Below are 8262 nucleotides of genomic sequence, written 5' to 3' on the forward strand. Positions count from 1 at the left end.
TATGCAAATTAGAAGGCCAAAGATGGCGGCCACCCAGCTGCTCCAGGTGTGGAGTGGCCGGGCGGGGCAGGACACCTGCTATGAGAGGGAGGGCAGGGGGCAAAGGGATCTACAAGAGCGGCACTCAGGCCACAGCCAAGATGAAGATAGCAGGCTCTGGCCGGAGTCTGCAGCGAAGATGAAGGCGGCAGACTCTGGCCTGAGTCTGCAGCAAAGATGGCAGACTCCAGTCGGAGTCTGCAGCAAAGACAAAGAAGGCAGACTCCGGCTGGAGCGAAGGCCTGGGTCCCGGGTGCCGGAGGAAAACCGGTGCTGGAAGCCAAGGGAAGGAAGGCCTATTGCACGAATCTCTTTGTGCAACGTGCCTCTAGTAGTACAATAATGTTTTCAACTCCAAGTTTTAAAACTAGGGTGTTTAAATGCCGGTGGGGCCCACCTACTCCGACCAGGCCCTTTCTTCCCTGCTCTACTCATTTATTGGCTCCTAAACTACTTTGTTCTCAGATCCCTTCCTGTCTATGCTCTTGTCCTATTGGCTGTTTCAGGAAGGTACATTCCCAGGCATCTCTAGCCTTCAATCTCCCACAAGGCTCGCCGTGGAAGGCACTGGGAAGCTAGGATACATCGCCCTTTCTCCTCTGGTGTCTCCAGCCATCCTGTTTCTTTCTGAAGGCCCAGCTCCTGAGAGGGGGCCCCTCCTTCCATGAGCCAGCTCCACTAGACAATGTTGACCTTGGTTCTAGCACCTGCCTGCTCTCTGGCCTCTTGACTCTCATAACAACACCTCCTACCACCAACCTTCTGGCCCCAGGGACATCACCTGTTTCTGCTCTTATGCAGCTGACTCGCCATTCCTGGTTTGGTTTCCAGCACCTGTGTCATCAATCACCTCTATTAAACCTCCTCCACTTGAAAGACCAAGAGTGTCTGATTTATAAATGGACACTAAAAGCTCTTCTATTTCTAGTTTGCTAAAAAGATTTACTGAGCTTAATTATTTAATTTTATTGAATGCTTTTCCTCCTTGAAGTTGTTAGTGTGATGAATTACATTTATGGATTTTTTTTTCTATTGTTAAAAATTCTTGCATTCAGGGACTAAACCTAGTTTACATACTATATCTTTTTATTTCATTAACTAGAGGCCCGGTGCACGAAATTCATGCACAGGGGATTGGGTGGTGGGGGTGTGTGTCCCTCAGCCCAGCCTGCACCCTCTCCAATCTGGGACATCCTTCTCACAATCCAGGACTGCTGGCTCCCAACACCTCTCCTGCCTGCCTGCCTGATTGCCCCTAACCGCTTCTGTCTGCCAGCCTGATCACTCCCTAACCACTCTCCTGCCAGCCTGATTGACGCCTAACTGCTCCCCTGCCAGCCCAATTGTCCCTAATGGCCCTCCCCTGCCAGCCTCATCACCCCTAACGGCCCTCCCCTGCAGTCCTGGTCACCCCTAACTGTCCTCCCCTGCAGGCCTGGTTGCCCCCAACTTCCCTCCTCTGCTGGCCTGGTCACCCCTAACTGCTCTACCCTGCTGGCCTGGTCACCCCCAACTGCCCTCCCCTGTAGGCCTGGTCCCCCCAAACTGCCCTCCCCTGCAGGTCTGGGTCCCCCCAAACTGTCCTCCCCTGCAGGCCTGGTCACCCCAAACTGTCCTCCCCTGCAGGCCTGGTCACCCCCAACTGCCCTGCCCTGTTGGTCTGATCTCCCACAACTGCCTTCCCCTGCTAGCCATCTTGTGGTGGCCATCTTGTGTCCACATGGGGGTGGCCATCTTGTGTGTTGGAGTGATGGTCAATTTGCATATTACCTCTTTATTATATAGGATTGCTAGACTTCATTTGCTAATTTCTAATTTAGAATTTTTGCCTTAGATTAGTGAGGGAGATTAGTTATAATTTTCCTTTATTATACATTTCTTTTTTATGGTAGATGTAAGTTTAACTTCTTAAATATTATTTTTCAATTACAGTTTAAATTCAATATTATCTTGTATTGGTTTCAGGTGTACAGCATAGTGGTTGGACACACATGTACTTTGCAAAGTGGTCCTCCTGATGGTTTCAGTACCCACCTGACACCATACCTAGTTATTACAACATTATTGACCGTCTTCCCTATGCTGTACTTTACAGCGCCATGACTATTTTGTATATACCAATCTGTACTTCTCAATCCCTTCACCTTTTACCCCAGCCCCACAAACCCCCTCCCATCTGGCAAACATCACTTTCTTCTTTGCATTTATGACTCGGTTTCTGTTTTGCTTGTTCATTTAGTTTGTTCTTTAGATTTCACATGTACGTGAAAGCATGTGGTATTTGTCTGTTTCTGTCTGACACTTTTCACTAAGCATAATAGCCTCTAGGTCCATTTATGCTGCGGCAAATGTTAAGATTTCATTCTTGCTTGTGGCCAAGTAATATTCCATTGACTGTATGTGCTATTGGCACCAGAAAAGATGTTACCAGATGGCCCCCAGAGTTGGAGGAAGAGGGCTGTCCCCTCCTCACAGTCTCATAAGAAAGTTTTCAAACAAGTGACAGACAGCAAGTAGCATTGTGGCAAAGAAAGCAAATGTATTAAGGAAGCAAGACAAGCAAATTTATTAAAAATACATTTGGCAGATAGCACAAGTGGGCCACCCTGCTCTTCTGAGCACCCCTCCCTGTGGAGTTCAAGGGGTTTTATACCCTTTTCACTATAGCTTTCAAAGCTTCCTTGCCGGATGTCTTGGGCACAGACTAGATTTCAAGGTCCCCCGCCCCTGTTACTTTGTTGTGGCTTTTCCCAGAATTTATGAGAACATCTGGTGAATTTATGTTGGCAAGTCCTAACAAGACTGCTGATTTATTTGTTCAGTGGGTGAGATTAAACAAAAAAAAAACACACACGCTTTTTCCTCCCCACTTCCCTTCTTCCTGCCTTAGCATCCCCCAAGTGACATTTATCCTTGGGTGTAGCTCGGGTCTTTGTTTTTTACTTTCCCAGGCCAGGGTGATTTAAGTTATGTATTCTCTGGTTAGAGAGGAGAGGTATTAAGTATTTGCTCTCAAGTGTCCTTGATTGGGGAAGATAAGGTCTTGATGCAAACTGGCTGCAAGCTGTTTGGCCTTATTTAATTTCCTTGTTTCGGTTTCTCTATTCCACTTGCCCAGGAATTTCCCTAGCTTCTTGCTATCCTGCCACATATGCACCACAGCTATTTTTATCCACTTGCTAATTGATGGGCACTTGAGCAGCTTCAGATCTTGGCTATTGTAAATAATGCTATAATGAATATGGAGTTACATATGTCTTTTCAAAGTAGTGTATTGAGTCTCTTCAGATATGTACCCAGAAGTGGAATTGCTGGGTCATAAGGCGGTTCCATTTTTAACTTTTGGGGGACCCTCCATACTGTTTTCCATGGTGCTGCACAATCTCCATTCCCACCAGCAGCACACGAGTGGCCTTTTCTCCACATCCTCGCCAACACTTTGTTTATTGCTGATAGCCATTCTGACAGGTGTGAGGTGGTATCTCATTGTGGTTTTAATTTGCATTTCTCTGATGATCAGTGATACTGAACATCTTTTCATATGTCTTTAGGCCTTCTGTATATCCTCTTTGAAGAAGTATTTATTCAGGTCCTCAGCCCATTGTTTAATTGGATTGTTTGTTTCATAGATGTTGAGCTATCTTCATTATATATTAATTATGAACAGTTGATCATACATAATGTCATCATTAGGATATATTTTTTATAAATCTAAATTTCATCAAAATTTCTTTAAATAGCTTTATTTATTTATTTATTTATTTATTTATTTATTTATTATTGGTTTTAAAAATTGCAGATAAACCTCTCTCTTCCATTTCCTGCTGTTTCTGGTCTGTTGCTCTCTCTCTCTCTCTCTCTCTCTTTTTTTTCCCCAGAAGATAAATGAGAATTTTAGTACTGGATTCTTCGATATATTACTTCTTACTCCCAGCTTCCCACAACGTTTTAAAGATCTGAATTGACCTTTTCTGCCATTCTTATTTCACATTACCTGGGAAATCTCATCAAGGGCTTAACAGTCCATACCCTGCTACATATTCTTTATTTCCATTTGATCTTCCTTATTCTCATTCAATTCCATTTTTTTTTAGTAATGTAGCTTCTTCAAGCTTTTTATTCTCTAATGCATTTCTCCAAATAGCCGCTGTAACCCTTATCTGCCTGCATTCAGCAAAACAAATAAATAAATACATACATACATAAATAAAACAAAACGCTCTAAGCTTCTTGGAAGCAAATTATTATACCATCTGAGAATGAGGAAAGTGATGTACTGATAAATACGTGAGGACCTTAAGGTCACGTCTCTCTCAAGGGCAGCTTAGCTGTGGATTCCTGGAACCCTCCTGAGTTTTACTCTGCACAGGCTAAACATCTCACTTTTTAAAGAATTCAGCTTTCCTCATTTCTCTAATACCGGTTCACATTGTCCATGCCCGCACTCGTTTGCTTTGTAATTCTCTAGACCTCGCTGCTCACAGAGGGTCTTGGGAGCAGGAACGTCTGCTTCACTGGGGCTTGTGAAGAAGGCAGGATTCAGGCCTTTCCTGCAGCCATCCGGACCCCCACCCCCCACCCACCCCACCCCTAACCCGCAGACAGTTCAGTTTGCAAGCACTGCTCTGGGAGAATGACAGACTCTTCTACCACCTCGTGTAAGTTGCAGGTGACATAGTTAGTTCATCAAGTCAAATGATCACATTTCTTCATTAGAAGGAGCGGACGCCGGCTATATTTTCAGGGGCAAGCAGGTTATCACACCCCAATTAAAAGTAGAGATGGCAGCGTCCAAGAGCAAGAGTTTTCACGTCAGACGTGCCTGTGGTACAATTGCATCTGCGGGATGAGGCTGCTGAGACAGTTGGAGGCAGGGTTGGTTGTTTTTTTTTCCCCCCGCTTGGCTTTGAGGGAAAGGGAAGAAACAGGCTCACAGAACTCCAGGAACTAGAAACCAGTGAGCAGAAACATGCTGTCCCGCTTCCTCCATGTCTCCATACTGCTTTCCTGAAAACATCGCACGCAGCCAGTCTGCATTCAAAAAGCCAACTGTCCTCATGCCAAAGGTGAAGACCTTCCGCAGTCCCCTATCAGTTTTGTAGTTTGCTATTTACAATGCCTTTCTTCTTCCTCCTGAGAACTGGATTACCAATATCTAAGAATTTCCACTTGACTATCAGTCAGTAGCCCCTCTTCTGACCGACATTATTATTATTATTTTTTCCTATTAACTTTAGAAAATGATCTTCTGGAAGATACGTGTAAACTTTGTGATCCTGAGATTTTATATTTTCAAATGGAAGATACTAACCTCCTGCACCACGAAAAGTGCCTACGATGGTTTCGATTATATTGAAATGTTCTTGGACAGAGCGTGCTTCGTGAATGAAGCCAGTTGTTATACAAACTGTGTGTTTTTCCATCCCAGATTAAATAAAGTGGAAAAAGATGACTATTCCATCCTGTTTCAGTATTGCACAGATTCGGAACATACATGTTCTATTATACTTACAAGTTCCAGAGCTTCCCTTCCTCCTTAGGAATAAAATAAATGGTAAGTAAATAAGTGTGTGTGTGTGTGCAATAACACAAGGATAGATCCAGAAACCCAAATTGCCTGAATAGCTAGCGGAGTGCTTTAAGCAAGAAGCATTTTTATTTCAACCATTTTGTGTTGAACGTCAGAGACAAAGAAGCAGAGGAGGCAGGGCATGGGGAATGCTGAGGGGCCAGCCTGTCACGACGCAGTAGCGGGGTGCTTGCTGTGTCTTAGAGGTGAAGGTGACTGCTTCTGGGACCGCGGGGTATTGGGGAGATGTAGGGAGCACCCGGAGAGAACCCAGCGGTAGAAGTTAGTCTGTCCTCTGCCTGGACACTCTCTGAACTGAGAAGATTCCCTTCGCTTTTGAGCCACTTCCCCTTGGGTTTGGATGGTCCCTGTCCTCCTGGGCTTGGCACGCTCTCCCGTTCTGTCGGTCCACATCGCTGAATAAAAATCTACACGTGGGTTTGATATTTGTTAATCCCACCCGTTCCTCCTTCTTCAACTCTTAATTTTACTTATTATTTCTTGTTTTTTTTTTTTTTTTTTTTTTTCTATTTTGCAGTAAACATACATAACACATATGCCAGTAAGTAGAGGAAAAGGTGAAAAAATGCCAAAGAACTGTATTTAACTTTGTTCTTCTCACAAACCAAACAACATAACACAGAAAATTTTTTTTAGGAATGTGTGCATGTTTAGTGACCCTCAGTGCAATGACAACGGTTATTCCAAAGTTTGCAGGAATTAATATTAAGATGGTTCATTTCATGCGTCAACTTGACTGAGCCAGCGTGCCCAAAGACCTGGTCAAACACTGCTCCGGCTGTTTCTGTGAGGGTGATATTTACATCCGTAGACTAAGGGAAGCAGATTGCTCTCCCTCATGTGCGTGGGCCACACCTCATCAGTTGAAGGCCCGAGTGGAACAAAAAGCTGAAGCTCCCCCATTTTCAGACGGTTATAAACAATATTGTATCCACCAAAAATATAACTGAGGCAGAATCTCTTGCTGTTTATCCAACAGCTATTTCCCATTCTTCCTTCATAACATATCTCTTATCATGTAAGACTTTGGCCTCCACTGCTGAATCATGACGAAGTCCGAGTCAGTAATGTCGCACCATTCCCCTCTGCACATGATTCTTTCTGAGGCAGGTGTGATCTCTTCTGACCTCTGAGATAAGAAGAAATATGTGGGGGACTCTGGGAAAGATTTCTCCCCTCGTAAAAAAGGAGAAGACCCTTGTACCCTGTTCTTTAGCTTCCTACTTGGGAAACTTTCAAAAAGTTTGAGTTGTATGGAGAGGAAGCAGCTATTTATAACTGGGGAGTGATGAGCCGGATGGTGAAATTCAATACCCTAAAGAAGACAGAGTTAAAGGGTGGAGAGAAACTAGATTTTTAAGATGCCACTGAGATACCAAATCAACCCTGGAACTAACTACCTTACGACTTCTTGTTAAGTAAAAGTCAGATATCGCTACGTTCGTAAGGTTTTGTATTGCTCCTAAGTCAGCACAACCAAGTGATGTAATCCGAGATAAATAACTACCGATTGCAATGTATACATTTGCCTTTCTTTTTCAGTAGTTCATTCTTGTTACGTTAGCTTCATTCTGAGTAGCCTATCTTTTCTTCCTTTATCATTGCACTATGTGAATTTCCGTTAATGAGTTTTCCTGTTGACATTCCCATGACTTAATGTCCTATGGTTGCCTTTGTTTACATCATGTACTGTTCTAACATACTTTGTTATAAATATAAGTAAAGTATTTTCTTTACACTGATGGTCTAGGGCAGTGGTCGGCAAACTGCGGCTCGCGGGCCGGATCTGGCTGTTCTATCCGGTTCTCTTGCTCTCCCCTCCGCTCCTTTACTTTGAATTTATATTAGTTCACACAAACACTCCATCCATGCTTTTGTTCCGGCCCTCCGGTCCAGTTTAAGAACCCATTGTGGCCCTCGAGTCAAAACGTTTGCCCACCCCTGGGCTAGGTGGACCTCCTGTGCCTGGCAAGGCCACAGAGAAAGATCCAGACGGCAAGCTGAGCCTTTATTTTACAGCCAGAGGTAAACAAGGTAGTGGTCACCATAGTTACAATGTTCCTGTGAGTTTCACTTGTTTTGGCAGCTCTTGCTGCACCTCCCACAGCCCGTTAGCTACCCAGGAAGGATCTAGGGAGCGTCAGAAGGTCAAACTTAATTATGCTTAGAGGGCTCTGCCCTCTCAGCTGGGACTTGTTTGCGGCTTTGCCAACAGGTCAGTCCCAGGCTTAACCCTCTAGCCGCTCCCTACAACCTGAGCAGGAGTGAGGGGGTGGGGAGCAAAAAGGGAATGTGTGGGAACTCTGCACTCTCTGCACAGTTTTTCTGTAAACCTAAAGCTGCTCTAGAAAATAAAGTATTACTTTTCTAAGTAAAATAAGTTTAGGATGACCACAGACAGCGTATGCTCGTAGATGAGGAAGGACGTTCCCGCCAGGAGTGCGGGTCTGAGCGCCTTCACTGTGGAACGGTGACGAGCCGCGTGTTCGCTGAGGGCACCTGGGCCCGAACAAGGGCCTTCGCTTCCACCCGCATCTTCTTCCTCGCATCGTCTCGTATGTCCTTGTATATCTTAACCGCGTTTCCCTCCCCTCCCCTCCCCTCCCCTCCCCTCCCCTCCCCTCCCCTCCCCT

This window comes from Plecotus auritus, assembly GCF_963455305.1.
Source record: "Plecotus auritus genome assembly, chromosome: 7".
NCBI classification, from domain to species: Eukaryota; Metazoa; Chordata; class Mammalia; order Chiroptera; family Vespertilionidae; genus Plecotus; species Plecotus auritus.